Raw genomic sequence first — 27,080 nt, 5'->3', positions numbered from 1 at the left:
AGGGGGGTAAGCTGGAGCTGATTGAAGTATCCAATGGTCAATTCAATTCCTTGAAGTAACTGACCAAAATTTAGAATAAAAAACAAATCTTAACAACTAGAGATTAGGATAACCTGAGATAAAAAGGCAAACCCACAAGGACTGCTATAAGCTATAGAGAGGCCAATATAGATTGGCCAGCAACTTTTCATATAAAGAAATATATTTGTTTCACAGACACACAGTACATACAAATGTTAATAGTTAGGTCTTACAGTCAATCATATTAATTGTTCTTACATTATTTTGGAAACTATTTAAGGACCTTATTTCATATAGATATAAATATCTAATAACAGATGACTAGGCCAAATACTCATGCACCAAATTATTTAAAATGAATATAATGACTACATATTTTTAGACTGAAAACAACAAGATATTATATAATTGAATTGTGTTTATGGTTTCTATTGACCTCTGATTATAAAATTTGCTACAGGAGAAAAATATAGAGGTATGATTATAATGCCATCAGAACTTGTTCTTTAGGACCCAGCCTAGGAGCATACACATGACAAGATAAAGCATCCTTAGCTCAGTCTGATATCCAATTATAACAGTTCTACCTTATAGCTAGACTCGGGAATAATCAGGTGGGTTTTTATTCAAAGAAACACAACTGGGAAACTGAGTCAGAAGGATTCCACCTTGAGTGGAGGCCAAGGTTGTCCTCTCAACTCTTGTCCAGATACAGACCTCCAACTGTAACAGTTTAGGATCACATTTCTCTGAGTAGCTTATGTATTTCTTTCAAATTCTTGTGCATAATATAATATAATAATATAATATGAAAACATAGTCAAAACTAAGTGCAAGGATATCAGGTTAAATTTCTGCTCTAGGTACTTCAAGAAAGCTATAGATCATATTTGTTATATTCACTAAACAAGAAGACTATATTGCACTTAAATATTAAATAATTTTGCTGAAGATAGATGGAAACCTTGGTAGAAATAATCATTTTCAGAGAACTTGCTAAATGGTGGAATCTTTGATACTGCATCACAAATGACTTTGCCTTAAACAGCCATAGACTTGAAAAATAAAAACAAATATTTAGTTATTAACACCCTGCATACATGAGCCATTCTTGTAAACAATAGAAGCAATTAATGTCAAAAGAATTTCATTTAACCATCAGAGGGTTCAGAGCAGGGGCTGTATTCTGGGATACCTCCCCCATTTTGTAAAAGAATAGGGAGGAAGGGCTCAAGTTAAGGCATCCCATAATTATTCCCTCATATTCCAACTGATCCAAACTAAAACCATGAAACATTGCAATTTTCAATCCCTAATTCCAGATGACTTTCAAAAAAAATTTTTTTAATCAAATGTTTTCTGGAATGATAGCCAAATTGTCACCTATATTTTCTTTCTTGTATGGAAAATTCATATTCTATATGAAGCTTATAATCTAATACAATTAGTCACACTAGCTTTAAATTTTACAATCATAACTTCAAAAAAACAACACTTAGAAACTGTATAGCAGAAAATAGAGCACCTTATACAAACATGTGACCTCGTTAGTTTGAATAAGTTATCAGAGAGAACCTTGCTTATATAGATATAAATTTCCAGTAGTAATATTTCAATATTGCATACAAATTTCTAAGATCATGTGCCTAAGATAAACAAATTCACAATTTTAAAACACGTCTTGGTGGAATTGTGAATACATCCAGCCATTCTGGAGAGCAATCTGGAACTATGCTCAAAAAGTTGTCAAACTGTGCATACCCTTTGACCCAGCAGAGCTACTACTGGGCTTATATCCCAAAGAAATACTAAAGAGGGGAAAGGGACCTATATGTGCCAAAATGTTTGTGGCAGCCCTTTTTGTAGTGGCCAGAAACAAGAAACTGAGTGGATGCCCGTCAATTGGAGATTGGCTGAATAAGTTATGGTATATGAATGTTATGGAATATTATTGTTCTGTAAGAAACAATCAGCAGGATGATTTCAGAAAGGCCTGGAGAGACCTGCATGAACTAATGCTGAGTGAAGTGAGCAGAACCAGGAGACCATTGTATACAGCAACAACAGATTATACAATGATCAGTTCTGATAGGCATGACTCTTTTCAACAATGAGATGATTTGGAACTGTTCCGATGATCTTGTGATGAAGAAATCCATCTGCACCCAGAGAGAGGACTGAGGGAACTGAGTGTGGAACACAGCATAACATTCTCACTTTCTCTGTTATTGTCCGCTTGCATTTTTGTTTTTCCTTCTCAGGTTTTTTTTTTCTTTCTGATGAGGTCTAGAATTGGGGTAACTAAATGAAATTAGGGTTAATTGAGGTCTTGTGGCAGGTTCGGAGTACAGGGAGTCAAATAGAACTTCCCTGCAACTCCTTTGGATTCAGAGCAAGGTTAGGGAGTTAAATGAGGTCTAGTGGCAGCACAAGAGTCCTCTGTAAAGGAATTTACAGGCCCCAAAACCTAGACTGATAAAAGAGGTTTATTTCGTGGTTTGGAAGTAAGGTTGAAATCTAATAGTAAAAGGTGAAGGTAGAGATAAAAGGCACCAGAAATAGGATTCTAGTGGGCAGAGAGTCTTTGGTGCCAGGCATGGTGCTGGCATGTTTAGATCCTCTGCAAAAAGAAGACTCCAGCTTGGCTCTTTTATAAGGAGAGATTTAGCTAAAAGGGCCTATGGGTGGAGTCCCACATTGGTTTCTCCATAGGTTTCAGTGAGGGTTCGAATTTGCTAGGTGGCAGTTGGAAAACCTGAGCAGATCATTAGAATGGGGGACAGCCCAAGTCGGCTCAGATCTTATGGGGGTTGTGAGAGCCCGGATAGCTCCTATTGGAATTCAAAGGGGTGCTTTTGACCAGGATTTGTAAATCAAAGGTCCTAGCTTCTTTAATTGATCAGCTAGGAGGGGTTGGGAATCAGACAGGAATAAATCAATCTGAAAGGACTAGTCTTAAAGTTTCACCATTTCTAGATCCAATTTTTCTTGTGCAGCAAGATAACTATAAATATGTATAAAAATATTGTATTTAACATATTTTACCATATTTAACATGTGTGGGACTACCTGCCATCTGGGGGGGGGGAAGGAAGGGAAAAGTTGGCACAGAAAGTTTTGCAAGGGTCAATGCTGAAAAATTACCCATGCATACATCTTGTAAATAAAAAGCCATAATAGAATAAAAAAAATTTTAATGACATAAAAAAATATATGGCCTTAAGCTCAACATTCCTGGTGTAAAAGCCAGTTATTAGATTACCAGTAAACTCATTCTTTCATTTGGGACCTATTTAACTCAAGTAAGTTATTTTCTCGGGGATAATCATCTTATAAGATAAGATAGTTTGTAAAAACCTAACAAGTTTAAAATCTAAAAGAAATTTCCAGGGATTCTCAAACAAACACCTCTGCTAGCTGCCTTCACACACCTCCTTGTTTTTGCCATAGGCTTCAATTACCACACCCATATTGTATACACACATGTAATTCTACGGGTCCATGCTTCATAGGCCAGAGGTCCAGAGTGGTCTCTATAGTCATTTTGCTCCCTCCAAAGCTTGAGTATGTTCCTGAATCCAGTGAAGTTAATATTTCTTGATATAAAATACTTGATATAAAGTTACTTGATATAAAAAGTCTTAAAATCTGTCCCAAATGGGGAGTATGATTCCTCCAGTATCCAAGTAGCCCAATAAACTTCAGGGCCTCTGTTTTATTTGGGGGTGCATCAAGTCTAATATCTTTTGTCTAGTCTTTGCTCTTTGGCCTTTATTCCATAGTATTCCTAAAAACTTTACTGTCTGAGAAGGCCCTTGAACCTTATCTGGGTTAATCTCCCATCCTTTTAGATTTCATATGTTCTATTGTTTTCTGTGAACAGGTTTGTACTACTTTGACCTTGGATTAATATATCATCAATGTAAGGTGAAATGACTACATTCAGGGAATGATAGTTCTCTAAATGTTCAGCTCTATTACCCTAGAACAGAAAGTAGGGTTATGCAAGTATCCCTGAGGCAATCTAGTAAAAGTGTATTGCCTCTCTTGTCAATTAAATGCATATTAGTCCTATTGTGTGGGATCCACTAGAATAGTAAAGAAGCCATTAGCAAGACCTATTACCAGACTACAGGTCTAAGTCTAAATATTCTCTATTAGGGTGATAGCATCAGGAACTGCAGAAGTCAATGCAAGAATTACTTTATTTAATTCCCTGTAATCTACAGTCATTCACCAGGTCCCAGCAGCTATCCATCCTAACCTGCCAGATAGGATTATTCCATTCAGAAGTACTTCTGCAGCCACATAGTCCTTTATGGTATTTTTAATTTCTTCCTGTCCCCCAGGAATTCTACATTATTTTACTTGTTTAATCTTAGTAGGCCTAGCGGCATTTGCACATTTCCAATTAGCACAGCTGATATATTCATTCTTTTCACAACAAATTGATATTTTCCATCAGGGAGTGTAATATTCTCTCTAAAATGTAATGTTCTCTGGGAGCAGGTTTCTTGGGAGGCTTCTGGGAGCAGCCTTCATTTCAGTTCAGTGTAATCACCCCAAATGCAGCCAGGGATTAAAGTCCAAATCCTTTATTGTCTCTTTCCAAGTCTTGTCTCTTTTCCTATGGCCCGGTTAGCTTTCTTAGAGGCCTTCTGTAGTTTTGGTCTGGAGAGCTCCCTCCTGCCTTCTCTGGCTTCTGAATCTCCCCGACTGAGGCTCCTGGCTTCACGCTTAAAGGCGTGAATGTTGTGGAACGATAGTAAGCACTAAGTACATGTACTGAACTAGAGAACTTTAAGCACCATGCTAAATTAGAGAACTATTGTCTCTATCAAGTCTACTCAGCACCTTGCTTCAAGTTCTGGCCCATAACATCTCCTTGTAGGATCAGATCAATCATACTGAACCAGGCTAAATTAGATAATTATTGTCTCTATCCATTCCAGTGATTTAGCACCTTGTTTCAAGTTCTGGCCCATAACAAGGGAGAAACAGAGTCACCCCTTTCAGTATATCTATCCCAAATATATATTCAGGGATGGGAACTATTACCAGTATCTATTTTCTCTTTGGCATCTGTCCAATTTTCATAGTTATTTTTTTATTTGTTTAATTTGAATTTCTTTTCTACTAAGTCTAGTTATAGTAATAGGGATTCCAGATTTATATTTTGATGAGTTGCCATATATCAAAGTGGCCTCTGCCCTGGTATCAATTAAAACATTTGCTGTTTTTCCAGTATTTAACTATATGAATATGGGGTCTATAATCTTTCCTCCATGTTCTTTTTTTTTTCTTTTGTTTTAATTTTTTTTTTCCCCCATGCTTCTTTAACCAAGGCTTGGCCTCCTCCCTAATCCCAAGGCTGTGACATTTTAAATTGTTCTAAATCAAGATATAAATCAGAGTGGAAGAGGGTAAGGGGGAGGCAAGATTTACCTCCCAATTGTCTTTATACATCTTAAACAATTCTTGCGTGGGTATTCCGTCTATCATCTTCTTCCTCCAGACCCCTGAGCATACTAACACAGTGAATAAATCTCTCCTGAACATTTGCCCTTCCTTAGTGCGTGAATCAGTCTTATTCTTATTTTCATTACTCCCTTTACCAATATCTTTCCCTCTATTAGTATTGTCCTCCCAATCACCTAGATCTCTCGGTTGAGAGATATTGTCAAGTGTTTCCCCTAAAGGGCATCGTGATTCTCCTAATAACAAAGTAAGCCTAAGATGTTTGTAAGCAGGAGGAACCATGTTAACTATTGTATTTCTGTTAAAGACTGTGATTGGGACCATGTGATAATAATCAGCATCCCCCAAAATAATTGCCATTTTCATTACTTCCTCCTGTAATTTCTACATGCCCACCTTTATTTTTTTATTTTTATTATAGTTGTTTATTTACAAGACATATGCATGGGTAATTTTCCATCATTGAAATCTTCCAACTTTTCCCCTCCTTCCCCCCCTTCCTCTCAATTGACAGGTTGACCAATACATGTTAAATATGTTAAAGCAGGGGTTCTCAAACTACGGCCCACGGGCCAGATGCGGAAGGTTGAGGACATTTATGCGGCCTGCCGGGTGATGGCAAATGGGCTCTCAGGGGCGGAAACAGAGTGTGAGGTTTTGTTTTTACTGTAGTCTGGCCCTCTCACAGTCTGAGGGACAGTAAACTGGCCCCCTATTTAAAAAGTTTGAGGATCACTGTGTTAAAGTATAAATTAAATATATGTATACATGTCCAAACAGTTATTTTAGTGTACAAAAAGAATTGGACTTTGAAATAGTGTACAACTTCAATAGCGATATTGTATGAAGATGTATTCTGATGGAAGTGGAAATCTTCAACATAAAGAAGATCCAACTCACTTCCAGCTGATCAATGATGGACAGAAATAACTACACCCAGAGAAGGAACACTGGGGAGTGAATGTAAATTGTTAGCACTACTGTCTATCTACCCAGGTTACTTATACCTTCAGAATCTAATACTTAACGTGCAACAAGAAAATGGGATTTACACACATGTATTGTATCTGGGTTATATTGTAACACATGTAAAATGTATGGGATTGCCTGTCATCGGGGGGAGGGAGGGGAAAATTTGGAAAAGTGAATACAAGGGATAATGGTATAAAAAAAATTACTCATGCATATGTACTGTCAAAAATATATATAATTATAAAATTAATAAATTATAAATAAAAAAAAGAAAAAGAAACTGTACAATTAGCCTGTGAAGGAAATCAAAAATACAGGCAGACAAAAATAGAGGGAATGGGAATTCCATGTAGTGGTTCATAGTCATCTCCCAGAGTTCTTTCGCTGGGTGTAGCTGGTTCAGTTCATTACTGCTCTATTGGAACTGATATGGCTCATCTCATTATTGGAGAGGGCCTCGTCCATCAGAATTGATCGTCATACAGTATTGTTGTTGAAGTGTATAATGATCATTTCACTCAGCATCAGTTCATGTGAGTCTCTCCAGGCCTTTCTGCATTCATCCTGCTGGTCGTTTCTTACAGATCAATAACATTCCATAATATTCATAGACCACAATTTATTCAGCCAGTCTCCAATTGATGGGCCTCCACTCAGTCTCCAGTTTCTGCATGCCCACCTTTAAAAAGAGTCCTGGGGACTGTCTCCTCTCAGTCACATTGAGTCAGTGGAATAGTATCTTGTGCAGCCCTCTGCAGCCAAAGTCAATCGTCTGGTATTTTATGCTCCTGAATAGACTGCTGCATGAAGGGATTATGGCTTATCCCTACACATTTGATGCAGTCTCTGTTATGTGCATGTATTCCCCCAACCCCATTATCACTTATCCTAACCATTCAAGTTATCAGGGCTTCTCCCTGCTTCTGGGTAAATCTAGCAATTATAGCCACGATTTCCTGTTGGATAAAATCCTCAGTTCCTTTTTTATACGGTGCTTGCCCTCCTGGCTGTGACTCTGGCTTTCTCCTTAGTATAGGGCAGCATTCAGCCCCGCTTACCTCATCAGACTGATTACTAACACTTTCCTTGTATAGAGGAGGGTCTTGTCTCTTAACAGCAGCAGCCTGAGGATGCTGCTGATATATCTCCATCCCATTTTTCCAGGTCCCAGTCTATGGTGGCTGAAGCAATAATGTCAGGAACCTTCTTCCTATTAATTCCCCCTCTACCTTCCAGTATTTAAACTGTTCTACCTTTTATGCCACACTTTGATAGTTACTACTTGGTCTCCAAGAATAAAATTCTGGCATTGTAATATAGACATTTTACGCTGGAATTCAACTAGTTTCCCTTCCAGTTTCATCTTTTCTCAGACAGCTTTGTCCTTTTCCTCACTTTGCTGCCTGTAGGCAGTTAGTAAAGCCCATCCTCTCCTGCTGATCACAATCAACTCTTTTCCTTTCTGGACTGGGATGTTTTCTATCCTGTAATCTAAAAGGCTTCAGCTGCTCACAAGCGGGTGCCCCAATGTTCACAGGAGCTCGCTCCTTTAGCCCATCCTTTTGCTAGCCTGCTGTAGGGCAGGTCTTCCCATTCCAGAATATCTAGTCCTTTTTCTTTCTTTTCCACATTTTACCTTAGGAACCCCACATTTATTGTGAAATTCTGTTCATGAGGCCAATTAATGTAGGATTAACCTAGAGTCAGAGGATTTTGCATTCAACAGGCACAGGCTTAAAAAGGGAAAAATAGTTTATTACTGCTCAGAATCTTGATTCAAGCAAGATATAAGAAAAGGGGAAACTTATAGTATCAAAGTAATGAGGAATTAACAAACATGGTGATCACCAAGACAATATAAGAAACAAACATACCACACATGTCATTACCACTACAAGGAAGCACTGACATCTGAATTCCTTGGCTGGGAGAATTCGTGGTCCCAGCTATTCAGTCTTGAGTGGGAAGCATCATTAGACAAGTGGTACAAGGCTTCCTAACTGAATTCTCCAAGTCCCTTTCCACTAAAGGATTTTTATAGACTGAAAACAAAGAAAGCACTACACTAAATATTCTCATTCGATATGTGACCCTTGAGACAAAGCAGCCCCCTTAGGTACAGGATGCTCCATCACAAGAGGCCCAACAAAGAGAATATTTGTTCATTCCTTCAGGAGGATTATGTTTACTCCAGGTTTCCAGAGTAAACACAGGGCTGCCATAAAGGGTACTCATTAATTGAGCTCCAGAAGGGCAGCCAACCCTTCTTGTGCTTCTTGAGCATGTTCTCAGCAAACAGATTTACACAAAGGCATGCCAGAGACCCACTGGGATTCCTCAGTAGGTTTCTTTACACACACTCTTGGGGCTTGTTCCTTAAGAGAGAGAGGCCACTCAGTAAAGTAAGTGATTCTACAGAGAAGGAAGAGTGAGAAAGAACAGGAGTACTGGCCAAAGTAGAGAAATTGGGCAATCTCCGGTGAGATGGGCATGGAAAAAATCGCTATGATTAGATATATCTCATATAGGATATGCATGGGAAAAGTCATTTTGTTCTCTTGAGCAGAATACTGGGGCTTGGGCAGCAGCTGGATATGCATGGGAAAGCTGAGAAGTCCTTTTGTCCTAAGGGGGGAGGGGAGAGACAGAGAGACACACACACAGAGAAACACAGACACAGAGAAGCAGAGACCCACAGAGACAGAGACGCAGTGGAAGAAGAAGACAGAAGGAAGGAGGGAGGGAGAGAGAGAGGGAAAGACAGAATACTGGGGCTGGGGCATCAGGTAAGATTCCATCAAAAGCAAGGGTTACTTTGACCCAGCAATGTTTCTACTAGATCTGTAGCCCAAAGAGATAATAAAGGAGGGAAAGGGACCCACACGTGCAAGAATGTTTGTGGCAGCCCTCTCTGTAGTGGGCAGAAACTGGAAACTGAGTGGATGCCCCTCAATTGGAGAATGGCTGAATAAATGGTGGTACATGAATGTTATGGAATATTATTGCTCTGTAAGAAATGATCAGCAAGGTGATTTTAGATGTGATGAGATGCAGAGGAAGAACCAACACAGAGGCATTAAGATGAGGGAGGAGTTCTGAAAATCTACTCACATTGGGAATGGGTTAAAGAGGGAACAATACATATATAAAGGCGTGTGTAGATTAATGGAAATGGGGAAAGGAGGAAAAAAAGAATAAAGTAAAAAATAAAGCAGAGAACAAAAGAATAATATACAAGGAAGCAAATGAAAGATGGACACTCATGAATATAATGTCTATTATTATATATGCTTTCTTGAATTGGAAATTATTATTGTTATTGTTACATATTTTGAATCCTCCTTAATATTCTCCTGGGCACATGACAAAGCTTTTTTTTCTTCCTTTTTCTGTCTTTCTTTTTTAATTTTGCTTTCTTATTTTGTATCTAATTTTTAAACAAATGCATTTTTTAAAAAGAAAGGAAATTATGATTTTCATAATAATTGATATGATATTTGTAATGAACATACTAATAAGTTAGATTTCTCAGAGCTGCCTTTTCTGGCCTGGGAGTCAGAATCTCACAATGCAGTTTGAAATGATCAATCAATTCTTGATAACACTCTCCTATGTATGTGAAGTGAAGTGAATCAAACATAAGACCAGCAAACACCTATATTGTCCTTCACTCATAGGCTTGTCATGGGAAAGCACTCAAGCCCTGAAACTAATTGTATTATAATCCCCCTTTCCCATTTATGATTTATGTATAAAATCTCTACCTTTCCTGCAATAGGGGAGGTCTCCTGACCAGGAGAACTTCCAGTCTGCAAACTATTCATCATTCTGAAAGTGACTGCTACTTGATCTTTAAATCTGTCTCTGCTTTGTGCAGTACCAGCTATCCATGGTTCGGAGACCAAGACAGTAAAATCCTGTTAACATTAATTGATGGCAGTAGACTTAAGGAGTAGAATTAGATGCCTTGAACTCTCCAATGTGTGAGGGAAGGACTAGGGATGATTGCACTTTTTTTCCCCAGAGACCCAATTCTTAGTCTGGCAGGTTCAAAGCTTTCAATCTGACCCAGTGGTCTTCAAAGTTTTTAAATAGGGGGCCAGTTCACTGTCCCTCAGACTGTTGGAGGGCTGGAGTATAGTAAAAAACAAAAGCTCACACTCTCTCTCTGCCCCTCAGCCCATTTGCCATAACCTGGCGGGTCGCATAAACGTCCTCAGCAGGCCTCATCTGGCCCGTCAGCTGTAGTTTGAGGTCAGATTCTGACCCCTTTATTGGGCCCAGCCTTTGATCTAGCCTGCCTTTCATAGTGAGGAATATTCCTGGGATCCTTTTCTCTTTTTTTGATAGCCTGAAAGTTTTTTTCCCACCTTTCTAAGATCTCTAACTTTTATACTAATAGCTTTTTATTTTTCCAAATATATACAGAGAGTTTTCAATATTCATCCTTGCAAAATCTTGTGTTACAAATTTTTCTCCCTCTCACCTCCCCCCTCCCTAGACAGCAAGTAATCCAATATAGGTAATTGTTAGATTCTTACTAGGTGCTAAGTTGATACTTAACAATTCTCTAGCTCAGAATTCACACCTTTAAAAGCAGCAAGTTCATTGGTTGTAAGTAATTCCCACAAGCCCATTCTCTGGGAGGATAAAAAGAGGCAACATTGAGTCTGGAGAAGCAATCTGGATTGGGGAAGAACAAGACTTCCCGAGAGAACTTCAGGGAAGCTCGAGGAAATTCAGAGCCAGAATTCAGGAAGAAAAGAATTTGAGATTCTACCTTCCCTCTGGCTGGAGGCTCTAGAAGCCTCCCAAGAAACCTGCTCACAGAGAAAAAGATTATACATAAAAGAAACCTCCTCTGAGAGAACCATCACAAATTGAGAGATGACAGGACATTACAGTTTGGTGCCCAACATGGGGCAAGGACTTATTCTTAGCCCTTCAGAGGAGCTAGCCCGGACTTGACATTTTGGCGCCTGAACAGGGACCAACAAGATCCTGATTCCAGTGGAAAAGCCTCTGATCCAGATCTCAGTGGAAAAGTCTCTCTGACCAAGAAATAAGCGTGAGTAACAAGGAAACTTTGTTAAAGAGCTAAAGTAGAATTTCAGTGAAAGGGGGGAAATTTTTAGAAAACAGGCTTCTGTTTCTGTTCAAGGTAAATGTTTAGAGAGCATTGTCAAGGTTATGAAAAGCCAAGGATTGATTATAATTTTGGAGGAGATTACTGAACTTTAAAAAACTGTGCAGGTCATATGTACTTGTTTTCCTCTGGAAAAAGAACTGGATTTAGATGAGTGAGAATTAGTAAGAGAGGAACTAGGTGAACAATACAATTCCAAACCAAACTTAATTTCCAAAGATACATTTCATATGTACAATTTAATCCAAGTGGCTTTAAAAAGTGTTAGACTAAAGGAAAAGAAGAAAGAGCCAGAGGAGGAGGATCCAACTAAACTAGGTGAAAAGGATGAACCAGATAACAATGGAGTTAAATACAATTCTAAGCAACATCCCATTTCCTCCCTCAATTAACTCTTCAGGTAATATATATGCAATTCCTTTAAACATATTTCCACAAATACGCTGCACAAGAAAAATCAGATCAAAAGGGGAAACATGGGATAGGGGAAAAAATAAGGAAGCAAACAACAGCAACAGCAAAAACACTGAGAATGCTATGTTGTAGACCACACAGTTCCCACAGGCCTCTCTCTGAGTGTAGATGGCTCTCTTCATCACTGAACAAGTAGAACTGATCTGAATATCTCACATTGTTGAACAGAGCCACGTCCATCAGAATTGATCATAAATTTGTTGTTGCAGTGTATAATGATCTCCTGGTTCTGCTCATTTCACTCAGCATCAGTTCATGTAAGCCTCTCCAGGCCTCTCTGTATTCATCCTGCTGGTCATTTCTTACAGAGCAATAATATTCCATAACATTCATATACCATAATTTATTCAGCCATTCTCCAATTGAGGGGCATCCAGTTTCCAGTTCTTCGCCACTACAAAAAAAGACTGCCACAAACATTTTTGCACAAATGGGTCCCTTTTCCTCCTTTAAGATCTCTTTGGCATATAAGTCCAGTAGAAACACTGTGGGGTCAAAGGGTATGTACAGTTTGATAGCCCTTTGGGAATAGTTCCAAATTGCTCTCCACAATGGTTGAATCAGATGACAACTCCATTAATGTATTAGTGCTAGGACCTTTTTCTTGATCCAAATCATTTTATTAAGGCCTCTTTTTGCACATGGATTGCATGTGTCTTTTCTCTTTGATTTTCTGGTAAGTTTTATTTGTGTAAGGATTACTTACATGGGTGGTTTGTGTGCAGTTAAAACTGGTCAAAATTAACAATTTACTTGCACTTGGTTAGAGTTGTGGAGTGTTTATTTTTGTAATTTAAGGGAATTACCAGCATAGTGTAGATTACTTGTATTTGTATTATTGTATCCTTTTACATATATTTGTACTTGCATATTGTATGTACTTATTAGTTAATTGGTGTTATTATATTTGAGCGTTCAACTTTAAAATGGTTAAGCTATGGGAAAAAGGCAAAAGGGAGATCAAGGCAGTTCCCATCAAGGCAACATATGCCTTTTAAATGGATAGGAAATATAGTTCTGACTGTCCCTCTTTGTTATGATTTTTTTAAATTAATTTTATAATTATAATTTTTGACAGTACATATGCATGGGTAATATTTTTACAGCATTATCCCTTGTATTCATTTTTCCAAATTTTCCCCTCCTTTCCTCTACTCCCTCCCTTAGATGACAGGCAATCCCATACATGTTAAATGTATTGCAGTATATCCTAGATACAATATATGTAGGTAAAACCAAATTTCTTGTTGCACGGTAAGAATTGGATGCATGCAACAAGAAAATTGGATTTACACACATATATTGTATCTAGGATATACTGTAACACATGTAAAATGTATGGGATTGCCTGTCATCTAGGGGAGGGAGTAGAGGAAAGAAGGGGAAAATTTGGAAAAATGAATACAAGGGATAATGGTATAAAAAAAATTACTCATGCATATGTACTGTCAAAAAATTTATAATTATAAAATTAAAAAAATAAATTAAAAAAAAAAGAATTGGATTCAGAAGGTAAAAGTAACCTGGGTAGAAAAACAATAGTGCAAACAGTTTACATTCATTTCCAGTGTTCCTTCTCTGGGTGTAGCTGATTCTGTCCATCATTGATCATTGATAAATGAGTTAAATCTTCTCTTTGTCAAAGATAGCCACTTCCATCAGAATACATCCTCATACAGTATTGCTGTTGAAGTGTACAGTGATCTCCTGGTTCTGCTCGTTTCACTCAGCATCAGTTGATGTAAGTCTCTCCAGGCCTCTCTGGTCATCCTGCTGGTCATTTCTAACAGAGCAATAATATTCCATAACATTCATATATCACAATTTGCCCAACCATTCTCCAATTGATGGACATCCATTCATTTTCCAGTTTCTAGCCACTACGAAAAGAGCTGCCACACACATTCTTGCACATACAGGTCCCTTTCCTTGTTATGATTCTTACAAGGTACTAAGACAGTGAAATTGATAGAGACAATAATTATCTAATTTAGCCTGGTTCCGTATGATGGATCTGACCCTACAAGGAGATGTTATGGGCCTTGAAACAAGGTATTGAGTGGAATTGAGGAGACAATGGTTAGATCTAATTTAGCATTGATTTAATCCTACAACAAATAACGCTTTCCTAGTGATGTAATGACTGGTGGGTACTCAGTGTACAGCATATAAGCAAGAAGCTCTCAGGGCCAAAGGAGGCTCTGGGAGATTGAGAAGGCAGGATTCAGTTGGGCAGAACTGAAGAAGACAGAGAAGTGTCCTGTGGAGAACACTGGAAGGCCTCCAGAAAAATGGAAAGAGATAATAAGAGATTTGGACTTTAACTCCTGGCTGCATTTGAGGTGATTATTGAACTGAATTGAAACTAAGGCTGCCTCCAGAAGCTCCCCAAGAAACCTGCTCCCAGAGAATATTATATTCTAGAGAAGAACATTACACTGCCTACTGCCAGGATTGGGTTGATTTGACTGGTGACAACCTGAGACTTTGCTGGCCTCATCCAGACGGCTCTAATAGGATCAAATTAGAATATTTGAGGCAGAAACTGATGAATAAGGAAACCCAGCCTCTGAATAGGACGGCAATAATAAATGGTGTTCGAGCAATGAAAGAAAGGATTAAATCATTTGAAAATCATTTGAAAAGTACTCATCTACCTAAACTATACTCACTTTTACCAACTGACTCCATCAGCTGCCCAGCTTCTGTGTTCCCTTTCAAGGCAGAATTTGCCCAGGAAAAATCCCTGAGGACAGTAGCTTGATCAAGAGCAATGGTTTCTAGCTCTGCAGCGTGGAAACCTGACTCTGGGGAAGAGTGTGGAGAAGGCAAAGGGGTTTAAAACTGAGAGTGTCAACTAGAGCAGACACCTCTTGCCCCTGTATGAACAAGGAGACATGCCCAACAGGAGTCCCGGGGATAAGGGACATGGCTTAAATATCCCCTTTCTTGTGTTGAATATCCCTCTTGTCAATCCTCCTGCCAATCCTCATGATGCTGAGTGATTGGAATTGTAGGGAGGGTTCCTCAAGGTTCTGAGGGGCTTTCTCTTTTTTCTTCTCAGACCATTGTCAGCAAGCATCCTAGACCCAGGGAGGGTCCCATAGGCTTCGCTGAGTGAGCAGTTCTTATTCCTACAGACCCAGGTATCCTGATCTATGTCAACTCATGGAAAGGGGAGACAAAGAATTGGTGCTAAAAGCTTGTTGGGAAGATCCTGAGAAGGATCTTAAGCTAGATTGAGACTCAGAAAAACTCCTGGATGTCATCTCCCTAGCTTTCCCTTAACCCATTGATTTAACAAAGGTCCTAGATACCGAAAAGGACCCTGGGGAATCTATCAGTTTTATGACACACTTGCCCAAGCTTTTGATGCCAAGTCTGGTCTCAAACATGATAGTGCAGTGGGGATGAGTTCAGTTTCTTTCCTACTTTGTTAATAATCTTCACCCATCCATTCCTAAACAAATTAAGCTATTTCTGACTAGCAGCACTGACACTGGGCTCCTCTCCAGACTGTAGCCCGGCTCCCAGTTACTCTGGCAGAGCAGGATGAAAACAGTCAAAAGGAGCTGAAGGAAGGAGGAAAGAACTTTCCCCTCGAAACCCCTCTGCAGCTGCAGCAGCCCGTCCTTCATCAGCCCCCCCTCCTGTCCTCAGCAGCCCAACCCTTTTTGTTCCCCTCCTGTACCGTCAAAACCAGCCAGGCCAGGAGTCCGATCCACTCGTGGAGAACCTGGCCATTGGAGGAAAGGGTGTCAAAGGAAGGGCAAGCGTCTAGAAAACGCCGAGGGGCCTCCTACAGTGCCGGTCACTCCGCGTGACTCAGCTCCGAGGAAGGCTGGCGGGAGAGCGGGACGGATATCAGGCCACGCCGTTATCCCCGTGACTCCTGGTGTCCTTGCTCACACGGGGGCAAGAGTGTGTGCTCTAGGTGACCCTCTCAGTTTTAAACCCTCTGCCTTCCCCCCTTCTCTCCCCTGGAGTCGGTTGTATCTCCGTTGTGGGGACTGCCAATGAGACCGTATCTCTGAGCCTGTCTCCCTTTTTATTGGAAGGACCGGTGCTTTTCACCCTTTTGTGCTGGTCCCTGAGGCTCCTAGCCCCCTGCAAGGACGTGCTCTGCTCCATAAATTACAGGCCACTATTTCATCTGTCCCCAAAGGAACCTGGTGGCTTTTACCCCCAGCCTCCGCTTCTGGCGGTGTTCCCATTCCCTTAGGTCTCTTCCCTTCTGAGCGTCCAGCTCCTGAGCAAGCTTCCCCAGCTGCTGACAGTCAGTGGGGAGTGCCCAGCCACTGTGCAGCTGGACTCCTCTAAGCCCTTACTTCCCATGGGCCAATAGCCACTGGCACGGCGGCCCTGTGGAGGTGGGCCCCTGGTCTGTGCTTCTCTAAGGGCCTCACACTCCCTGTCCTTCCCCGTGAAGTCGGAGCCTGGTGGTCTGGGTTGGCGCCTCTGGGGAGCCCTGAGCAGTTACTGCCACTGTAATACCCGGGGCACCTGCCCCCAAACCCTCACACTCTGCTTCGCCTGGTGCCACCCTGGGCCACCCCCCAGGGAGGGAGTGGAGGGGAGGGGGTCCCCGGGGGTGACCTCTGGGCTTCCTTCTCCATCCCAGCCGGCCGAAAGCCACTTCCAGCTTTGCTTTTACCTGGGAGGGACGCAGCAGGCCTCGGCGGTCCTGCCACAGGGATTGTCCCATTTCTCACAGATATCAGAACGGGACTTGTCTTCCTTGGGGACTCGGTTGGCGATCTCCTCCTCTGCCCCCCCCAAGACATTTCTCTTGGGGACTGTGTATCTCCTTAGGGACAGTGGGCTCACCCCTCTTCAGAGCCCCTAGGAGTCCTCTCTGCCTCTGGCCTTTGCCTGCAGTCAGCCGCTCTTAAAAGCATCCCTCGGTTCCCCGAATCCCACGCCAAACATCAGTTCCGCCTTCCTTGGCGGGCGGGCTGGCGTCCTCCCCGGACCCCTGACTTTTCAGGGACTGCCCTCCCCTTATGGATCCTAAAGGGTTCTGGACCTGAGCCTTTTTTCTAGACCCGAGCCTTTGCCTTTCCTCCAGAAGCTCCAAAGTCCTTAGATTCTTCGAAGTCTGCCCTCCCAGCCACCAGCTTTGGGCCTCCCCAGCCATTCTCTCCCCTCTGATGGATTCGTCCCTGAGAAAGGAGGGAATGCAGGTGGCACAGGAACACAGAAACGTGTGCTCCGGCTGGATGTCCTGCCCTCTCTGCGGGAGGACCCGAAGGAAACCCCTTATAAAGAGGAGCAGATTTGGACTGGGGTGCTGATGGGCCCTGCCTCGGAAATGAGGAAGAGGATGTGTGGCTGGTCACGGCGTGACCTCTGCCACGGAAGTGGCCGAAGCTTCATGGCTACCTGACGCCCATTCAGCACCAGCTGAACTTGAGGCAGGAGCCGGGGCTTGTGAACTAGGAACAGGGAAAAGGATTAACATCTACACTGAAGCAGGCATGCATTTGGGGATGCCAAGGAAACCTCAGGGCTTCCTCACCTTCTCAGGACAGCCCATTAAAAAGCAGAAACAGCTTCCCCATCTGTCAGACGGCTTCCTGCTTCTCCATCCTTCAGACGGCTTCCCGCTTCTCCGGGCTGTAGCAATCATCAACATTTCAGAGAAATTCCAAGAAAACAGCATTCGTGCTCCTGGAAATTATTTAGCTGCCCAAGCAGCTAAAACCGAGGGGTTAATTCCTCTAATTCCTGAGGGCACAGCTCCTATAACCCCATAGGTAAGGTTATCCATAGTCTATCCACCTCTCAAGACTTGCCTCTTAGCCTAACTAGGGAAGAAATAGCTACAGCCCAGAAGAGAATGCTTATCACAAAACAAGAAAGAGTTAGAAATTTATAAGACTACAAGACTATGGATTGGTCCAAAAGGACTTTTAGTACTCTCCAAGAACTTACCCCTCCCTATGAGGGAACACCTTAATTCATTCTGCCATTTGGGGACTTGACAAGTTGGTGGAGCTAGCCTGAAAATATTGGAGGGGGAGTTTTCTTTTTTTTTTTTTTTTAATTTTATTTGGAATTTTTTTTCACAGTATATATGCATGAGTAATTTTTTTATAATATTATCCCTTGTATTCATTTTTCCAAATTATCCCCCCTCCCTCCATTCCCTCCCCCCGATGACAGACAATCCCATACATTTTACTTGTGTTACAATATAACCTAGATACAATATATGTGTGTAAATACCATTTTCTTGTTGCACATTAAGAATTGGATTCTGAAGGTATAAGTAACCTGGGTAGATAGACAGTAGTGCTAACAATTTACATTCACTTCCCAGTGTTCCTTCTCTGGGTGTAGTTATTTCTGTCCATCATTGATCAACTGGAAGTGAGTTGGCTCTTCTTTATGTTGAAGATTTCCACTTCCATCAGCATACATCCTCATACAGTATTGTTGTTGATGTGCACAGCGATCTTCTGGTTCTGTTCATTTCACTCAGCATCAGTTGATGTAAGTCTCTCCAAGCCTCTCTGTATTCCTCCTGCTGGTCATTTCTTACAGAGCAATAATATTCCATAACCTTCATATACCACAATTTACCCAACCATTCTCCAATGGATGGACATCCATTCATCTTCCAGTTTCTAGCTACTACAAAAAGAGCTGCCACAAACATTTTGGCACATACAGGTCCCTTTCCTCTCCTCAGTATTTCTTTGGGATATAAGCCCAGTAGTAGTATGGCTGGGTCAAAGGGTATGCACAGTTTGATAACTTTTTGGGCATAGTTCCAAATGGCTCTCCAGAATGGCTGGATTCTTTCACAACTCCACCAACAATGCATCAGTGTCCCAGTTTTCCCACAGCCCCTCCAACAATCATCATTATTTGTTCCTATCATCTTAGCCAATCTGACAGGTGTGTAGTGGTATCTCAGAGTTGTCTTCATTTGCATTTCTCTGATCAGTAGTGATTTAGAACACTCTTTCATGTGAGTGGATATAGTTTCAATTTCTTCCTCTGAAAATTGTCTGTTCATATCCTTTGACCATTTATCAATTGGAGAATGGTTTGATTTCTTATAAATCAGGGTCAGTTCTCTATATATTTTGGAAATGAGGCCTTTATCAGAACCTTTAACTGTAAAAATATTTTCCCAATTTGTTACTTCCCTTCTAATCTTGTTTGCATTAGTATTATTTGTACAGAAACTTTTTAGTTTGATGTAATCAAAATCTTCTATTTTGTGATCAATAATGATCTCTAGTTCTCCTCTGGTCATAAATTCCTTCCTCCTCGACAGGTCTGAGAGGTAGACTATCCTCTGTTCCTCTAATCTATTTATGATCTCACTCTTTATGCCTAAATCATGGACCCATTTTGATCTGATCTTGGTATATGGTGTTAAGTGTGGATCCATATCTAATTTCTGCCATACTAATTTCCAGTTTTCCCAACAGTTTTTTCCAAATAATGAATTTTTATCCCTAATGTTGGTATCTTTGGGTTTGTCAAAGACTAGATTGCTATAGATGTACCCTTTTTTGTCCTTTGTATCTAATCTGTTCCACTGATCTACCGTTCTATTTCTTAGCCAATACCAAATGGTTTTGGTGACTGCTGCTATATAATATATCTTTAGATCAGGTACACTTAGACCACCTTCCTCTGAGTTTTTTTTTCATTAGTTCCCTTGCAATTCTCGACCTTTTATTCTTCCATATGAGTTTTGTTGTTATTTTTTCTAGGTCATTAAAATAGTTTCTTGGGAGTCTGATTGGTATAGCACTAAATAAATAGATTAGTTTGGGGAGTATTGTCATCTTCATTATATTCGCTTGGCCTATCCAAGAGCACTGAATGTCTTTCCAATTATTTAAATCTGACTTTATTTTTGTGGCAAGTGTTTTGTAATTTTGCTCATATAATTCCTGACTATTCTTTGGTAGATATATTCCCAAATATTTTATACTATCAACATTTGTTTGGAATGGAATTTCTCTTTGTATCTCTTGCTGTTGCATTTTGTTAGTGATATATAAAAATGCCGAGGATTTATGTGGATTTATTTTGTATCCTGCCACTTTGCCAAAATTCTGAATTATTTCCAATAGCTTTTTAGCAGAGTCTTTGGGGTTCTCTAAGTATACCATCATGTCATCTGCAAAGAGTGATAGTTTGATTTCCTCATTTCCTACTCTAATTCCTTGATTCACTTTCTCGGCTCTTAATGCCGAGGCTAGCGTTTCTAGTACTATATTGAATAGTAATGGTGATAGTGGGCAACCTTGTTTCACTCCTGATCTTACTGGGAAAGGTTCCAGTTTATTTCTATTGCATATTATGCTTACTGACGGTCTTAAATATATGCTCCTGATTATTCTAAGGAATAATCCATTTATTCATATACTCTCAAGAGTTTTTAGTAGGAATGGATGTTGGATTTTGTCAAATGCTTTTTCTGCATCTATTGAGATGATCATATGGTTTTTATTAATTTGATTATTAATATGGTCAATTATACTAATAGTTTTCCTAATATTAAACCAACCCTGCATTCCTGGTATAAATCCCACTTGTTCATAGTGTATTATCCTGGGGATGATTTTCTGAAGTCTTTTTGCTAATATCTTATTTAAGATTTTAGCATCAATATTCATTAAGGAAATTGGTCTATAATTTTCTTTCTCAGTTTTCAATCGACCTGGTTTAGGTATCAGTACCATGTCTGTGTCATAAAAGGAGTTTGGTAGGACTCCTTCATCCCCTATTTTTTCAAATAGTTTATATAGCATTGGGGCTAATTGTTCTTTAAATGTTTGGTAGAATTCACATGTAAATCCACCTGGTCCTGGGGATTTTTTCCTGGGGAGTTGATTAATAGCTTCTTCTATTTCTTTTTCTGAAATGGGACTATTTAAGCAATTTATCTCCTCCTCTGTTAATCTAGGAAGACTATATTTTTAGAGGAAGTCATCCATTTCACTTAAGGAGGGGGAGTTTTCAAGGGCTGTCACTGCCAATGAGATGTGTCCTACCTGCCCCAAGGACAATGCAGCCAGGTCAGCTCATGGCCAGTTTGTTCTACCATTTGAAACCTGGCAAGTTGAACTCATCAATGGCCATCTGTCCATGGCTACAAATATGCTTTGGTTATAGTCTGTATGTTCTCCCACTGGGTAAAAGTGTTCCCCTGTCATATTGCCACAGCCTCTAGAGTAGCAAAAATTCTCTTGGGAAAAAAATTCATTCCATTATGGGAGGCTCCTAAAGAAATACATAGTGAATTAGACAAAAATCACTGGGAAAAAATTGGAAAATAGGATGGCAGAAATTAGGCGTTGACCAAAACCTAACACCCTATATACCAAGATAAGGTCAAAATGGGTTCATGTTTTTTTTTTAAATAATAGCTTTTTATTTTTCAAAACATATGCATGTACTAAAGAAGGGAAAGGGACCTGAATGTGCCAAAATATTTGTGGCTGCCCTTTTTGTAGTGGCAAGAAACTGGAAAATGAATGGATGCCCATCTATTGGAGAATGGCTGAATACATTTTGGCATATGAATGTTATGGAATATTATTGCTCTGTAAGAAATGACCAACAGGATGAATACAGAGAGGCTTGGAGAGACTTACATCAACTGATGCTGAGTGAAACGAGCAGAACTAGGGGATCATTATACACTTCAACAATGATACTGTACGAGGATGTATTCTGATGGAAGTGGATATCTTCAACATAGAGAAGAGCTAATCCAATTCCAATTGATCAATGATGGACAGAATCAGCTATACCCAGAGAAGGAACACTGGGAAATGAGTGTAAACTGTTTGCATTTTTGTTTTTATTCCCAGGTTATCTTTACCTTCTGAATCCAATTCTTCCTGTGCAACAAGAAATTCGGTTCTGCACACATAGATTGTATCTAGGATATACTATAAGATATTTAATATGTATGGGACTGCCTGCCATCTAGGGGAGGGGGTGGAGGGAAGGAGGGGAAAATTCGGAACAGAAGGGAGTGCAAGGGATAATGTTGTAAAAAATTACCCATGCATATGTCCTGTCACAAAAAAAAAGTTATAATTATAAAATTAATTAAAAAAAGTTCTAGGAATACAAAAAAGGCAAGAAATTTAAGGATCAACATATGTTAGATTTTATATATTAAATAATTATATTATATAAGTTATTATATATATGTAAAAGTTAATTATATATAAGTTTCATTGATAAGCATGCTGCTTGAATTAATTAACGACTGTGAAGTATTTTGATAATATCATGTACTACATAATTGCTAATTACTATTATTCACAAAAATTGTTCTTTATTACTGTTTGAACAAAGAGCCAGATGACAAAGTTACAATAAGATTTTTTTAATGTTGCAAAAGAAGATGCTCTAATAAAATTGATAAACTAACAGTATTTGATTTAGGATTTGATCTTTATTTTATATTGCTGATAATAGGCATGACATGGGGAAATAAAATGTATATCTGTAAAGTCTGAAAAAACAAACAAACATATGCATGGATAATTCTTTGACATTAATCCTTACAAAACATTGTGTTCTAATTTTTTTTCCTACCTTTCCCCACCCCTCCCCCAGACAGCAAGTAATATGTTAAACATAGTAGAAATATATGTTAAATTCAATATATTGCATACATATTTCCACAATGATCATGTTGCACAAGAAAAATCAGTTAAAAAAGCAAATAAAATAAGAAAGAAATAAAAGCAAGCAAACAACAAAAAAGGTAAAAATGCTATGTTGTGGTCCACATTCAGTCCCCACAATCCTCTCTCTGGGTGTAGATGGCTCTCTTCATCACAAGATCATTGGAACTGGCATCAATCATCTCACTGCTGAAAAGAGCCATGTCCCTCTCTTCTGCAATGAGATGATTCAAACCAATCCAATGCTTACTCTTTCTGTTGTTATTTGTTTGCATTTTGTTTTCTTTCCCAGTTTTTTTCCTTCTTGATCCAATTTTTCTTGCGCAGCAAGATAACTGTATGAATATGTGTATATAGATGCATAGGATTTAACATACTTCCAACATATTTAACATGTATTGGACTACCTGACATCTGGAGGAGGGGATGGGAGGAAGGAGGGGATAATTTGAAATAGAAGGTTTTGCAAGGGTCAGTGTGAAAAATTACCCCTGCATATGTTTTGTAAAGAGCCGTCTACACCCAGAGAGAGGACTGTGGGAACCGAGTGTGGATCACAACATAGTACTCTCACTCTTTTTGTTGTTGTTTGCTTTTTTCTTCTTTCTCATATTTTTGCTTTTTGATCTGATTTCTCTTGTGTGGCATGATAATTGTAGAAATATGTATAGAAGAACTGTACATGTTTAACATATATTGGATTGCTTGCTGTCTAGGGGTGGGGGTGGAGGAAGGGAGGGAGAAAAATTTGGAATCTTGTGTTCCAAGGTTCATGTTGCAAGGCGTGAATGTTGAAAATTATCTTTGCATATATTTTGAAAATAAAAAGCTATTAAAATTAATATTATAAAAACAGTGATAGAGGTATCTATTTCATGGGAGTATCATTAATTAAGCTGCTTTTATCCTGGTCAATCACTAAGTCCTGCCATTGTGCCTATCACCTAGTCATCAGGGATGGTTGAAAGATCTTGCAAAATTCTCTGAAGAGCTGGGTATCCCCTGTCCCAAAGCCCTTCCTTTAGCCCTACAAAGCCATAGATCCAGACTATTTGGTTCCTACCAGCTCAGTCCTTAGGAGATAGTAACAGGACACCCAATGCCACTTGACCCATAGGTGGGAAGCCACAGCAGTTAAAAGCTCCTACAATACTGTATTGGGTTGGCTCAGAAAATACCAGAGGCTTACCAACTTGTCTCACAGCCCCATTCTTGTTTTTTTTTAAGGTGGTTGACATTTATTTTATTGGGTTTTTAATTTTTTATTAATTATAGTTTTTATTTACCAGATCTATGCATGGGTAATTTTACAACATTGACAATTGCCAAACCTTTTGTTCTAATTTTTCCCCTCCTTTCCCCCCCCCCCCAGATGGCAGGTTGACCAACACATGTTAAATGTGTTAAAGTATAAATTAAGTACACTATATGTATACATGTCACCACCCTCCCTGTAGTCAGACTCTAGGAAGTGGAGTCCTGGATCCACGTGTCACATCTTAAAAGAGCAGTACCCCTATCTGGATTGCAGAACCTACAGGTGACCTGACCTTGAAAATCAAACTGGTTCCAAAGGAGCCGACATGTAAGCTAGACAGTGATCTAAGATAGACACTTAGTGATCTAAAACAGACAGCTGTTCCCAAGACCTCCTGTATGAGAAACAGCTGCTTGTAGATGGAGATAGCTATTTCCAGGAAACTGGCCGTGGGCTGCAAGTTGACGATCACTCTCTATGGACCGAGCCTTTCCTTTCTTGCTGCTATAGCAGTCTCTGGCCTTGCATTTTCCAAAATGATTATCCTAGTCCTAATTCCTTCACTCTGGTCAACAACATTCCCTCCTGAAATGCATCCCAATGAAATGCTTCTCTAAAATGATTAATTGTTGGATGTGTTATTCAAGGTCCCAACACCTGGAAGCTTTTGCCATCCCCACACTACTAGAGGTCCAGCTCATGACCCCATTGGGAGGGTTCTATTTTATTGGCCCTCAGAGACAGCATGCTCCAAAAACTCCTGAACTACTCCAGATTGAGAAGCCACCTGGTCCTTGTCTGCTTCCCAGATCGGGAGCTTATGGAAAGGGAGCCTGTGCCCCCTACCATCACTTTTGTATCCCCCTTCTCACAATATCACCACAGTAGTCCCTAGTAGGAAAACTACCCACGAGAGAAAGGAGCACTCTAACTGAAAACTAATGGACTTAATAGCAGGTTTGGGGGCCCCACCACATCAGACTCTTACCTACAGGGACCATTACATTCAGGAGTCTCTCTAGAAACTCAAGCTCCACTCTGTATCCAGGGCATAAGCAGCACTTGGGCCTCACCTTGGAGCACTAAATCCTATGCAATGAAATGTCATGTCTTTTCTGAACTCTAGATGAGTTGTTTTCCTAAATGCCCTAGCATGATTCCTCCTGCGGCCACCGATTTCCCTGAACAGAACTGCGGCATCTGGTAACCCTGAAAAAGCCCCCGTAACAAGGGAATGCAGGAGCCTGCCCCAAATCAGACATCAGACCTCTGATCTTTGCCCACAGTAAAGGCATCTATTCAATCACTGCATGGATGTGGGAATCCCTAAAAGGGATAACAGTGCCAGAGCTAAACACCTCTGTGTGGAGGCACTGCGCTGAGTTTCACCCACTGTCTGGATTTGCCCTCTAATACCCTTCTCTTTGCTGGTGAATCGCCCCCTTTCACAGGACTGTCCTTATGTGTTTCTGCATTATATCACAGCCTCCCTCCCTTCTGGGAAGACCTCTGTGCCTTCATCCATCCTGTGCCCAAGTTGTCCCAATTTCCAGGAAATCACTCCACTGAGGTTCTTCTCCAGTTAAAATTGTCCCTCCATCGACAATGGACGTTTGCCTTCCTGCCCATTTTGGCCCTGTTGGCATCTGTTGGATCCGTACCATAGCTGTCTTTGGCACACTGTATGTGTCTGTTGGGAACCTATTGGCAGAACTAACCACGGGCCTGAGGTGTATAGGAAAGCTTGTCACCAACCTGCTACTGGCTGAGAGAAGGGAGGCCTGCACTGTCACTGGGGAGAAATACTGTTTTTATGTCAATCAACCTTCTCAAATAGAGGAAGCCCTTAGTTCCCAAAACATGCAAGCAGAAGATTGGTGGAGTAGGGGACAGTCCATTCTGAAGAATGTCTCCCCCTCAACCTTCCTTTGACATATTGTGCTGATTGTCTGAAAACTCGGACAGCATTCCCCGTTCTGCCTTCCCTGGTCTGCTGTTTCTCTTCTTTATTTGTTTTGCCATCCACTTTGGAGTTTGCTTTCTAACTCACTTATTTTTACATAAAATCAAAATCAGGTCTCAAATGAATGTTCCTTGTCAATCTTCAGGGTCGTTCCCACCTTTTGACCGAAAGGAGGGAATGAGGGAAAAGTATTTTGATTTTCATGATTATCAAGATATGTATAATGGATATACTAATAATTCCGATTTCTCCAAGCTGCCTTTTCTGACCTGGGAATCCGTCTTACGATGAAGCTTGAAATGATCGATCAATTCTTAACAATGCTTTCCTGTGTATGTTAAATGAAGTATAGAATCTGTTCCTATTACAGAACTCTGGTCCTGTGCCCCCACCAAGTAACAACCCCCGTGATTTGAAGCAATCACTTTTCAAACTGTTCTTACGGGACTGGATTTGTAGTCTTATCATGGGAAAGCACTCAGGCCCTAAGACTGATTGTAATGTAACCTGCCTTCCCCCTCCCCATTTATGATTTGTGTATAAAATCTCTTCCTCCTCACTCTGAAAGTGACTCATTAAACTGCTACTTGATCTCCAAAGCCTGTTTCTGCTTTGTTCGGCACTAGTTATCCACGGGTTGGAGACCAAGAAAGTAAAACTTGGCTAAAAGTGGCAGAAGCCATCTAGGTGATATGGAATAGGGAGGAGAAAAGGAAGTTCACGGCAAATGGTCTCAATTTTTTTCCATTAAATATGAGGCAAAGATCTCAGCTGAGAAGATGATGGGAAGGGGTGTATGGAAGGTTTGAAGAGGGATGAGAAAGTTGGAAAGAATTTCTATGGAGAGTGAATTGATGAGACAGGTATAATAGGACTGCCTAGCTGCAGTGAAAGCCCTGATGACGTTGTGTAGCATAAACTTGTCGTGAACCCAGTCAGAATGGCTTACACAGTTCAACACGATTCTACAGAATTTCTGCACGTTCATTCAGCAGCATGTGTGTAGGGATAAAGATGAGAAATAGTGGGAACAATCCAAGAGGCTTGACAGCATACAGTTAATGATACAGTAAGGGAGGAGGGAATCACGAG

The sequence above is a fragment of the Sminthopsis crassicaudata genome, chromosome X (assembly GCF_048593235.1).
Source record: "Sminthopsis crassicaudata isolate SCR6 chromosome X, ASM4859323v1, whole genome shotgun sequence".
In the NCBI taxonomy this organism is placed as follows: Eukaryota; Metazoa; Chordata; class Mammalia; order Dasyuromorphia; family Dasyuridae; genus Sminthopsis; species Sminthopsis crassicaudata.
This window is presented reverse-complemented; position numbering follows the sequence as displayed.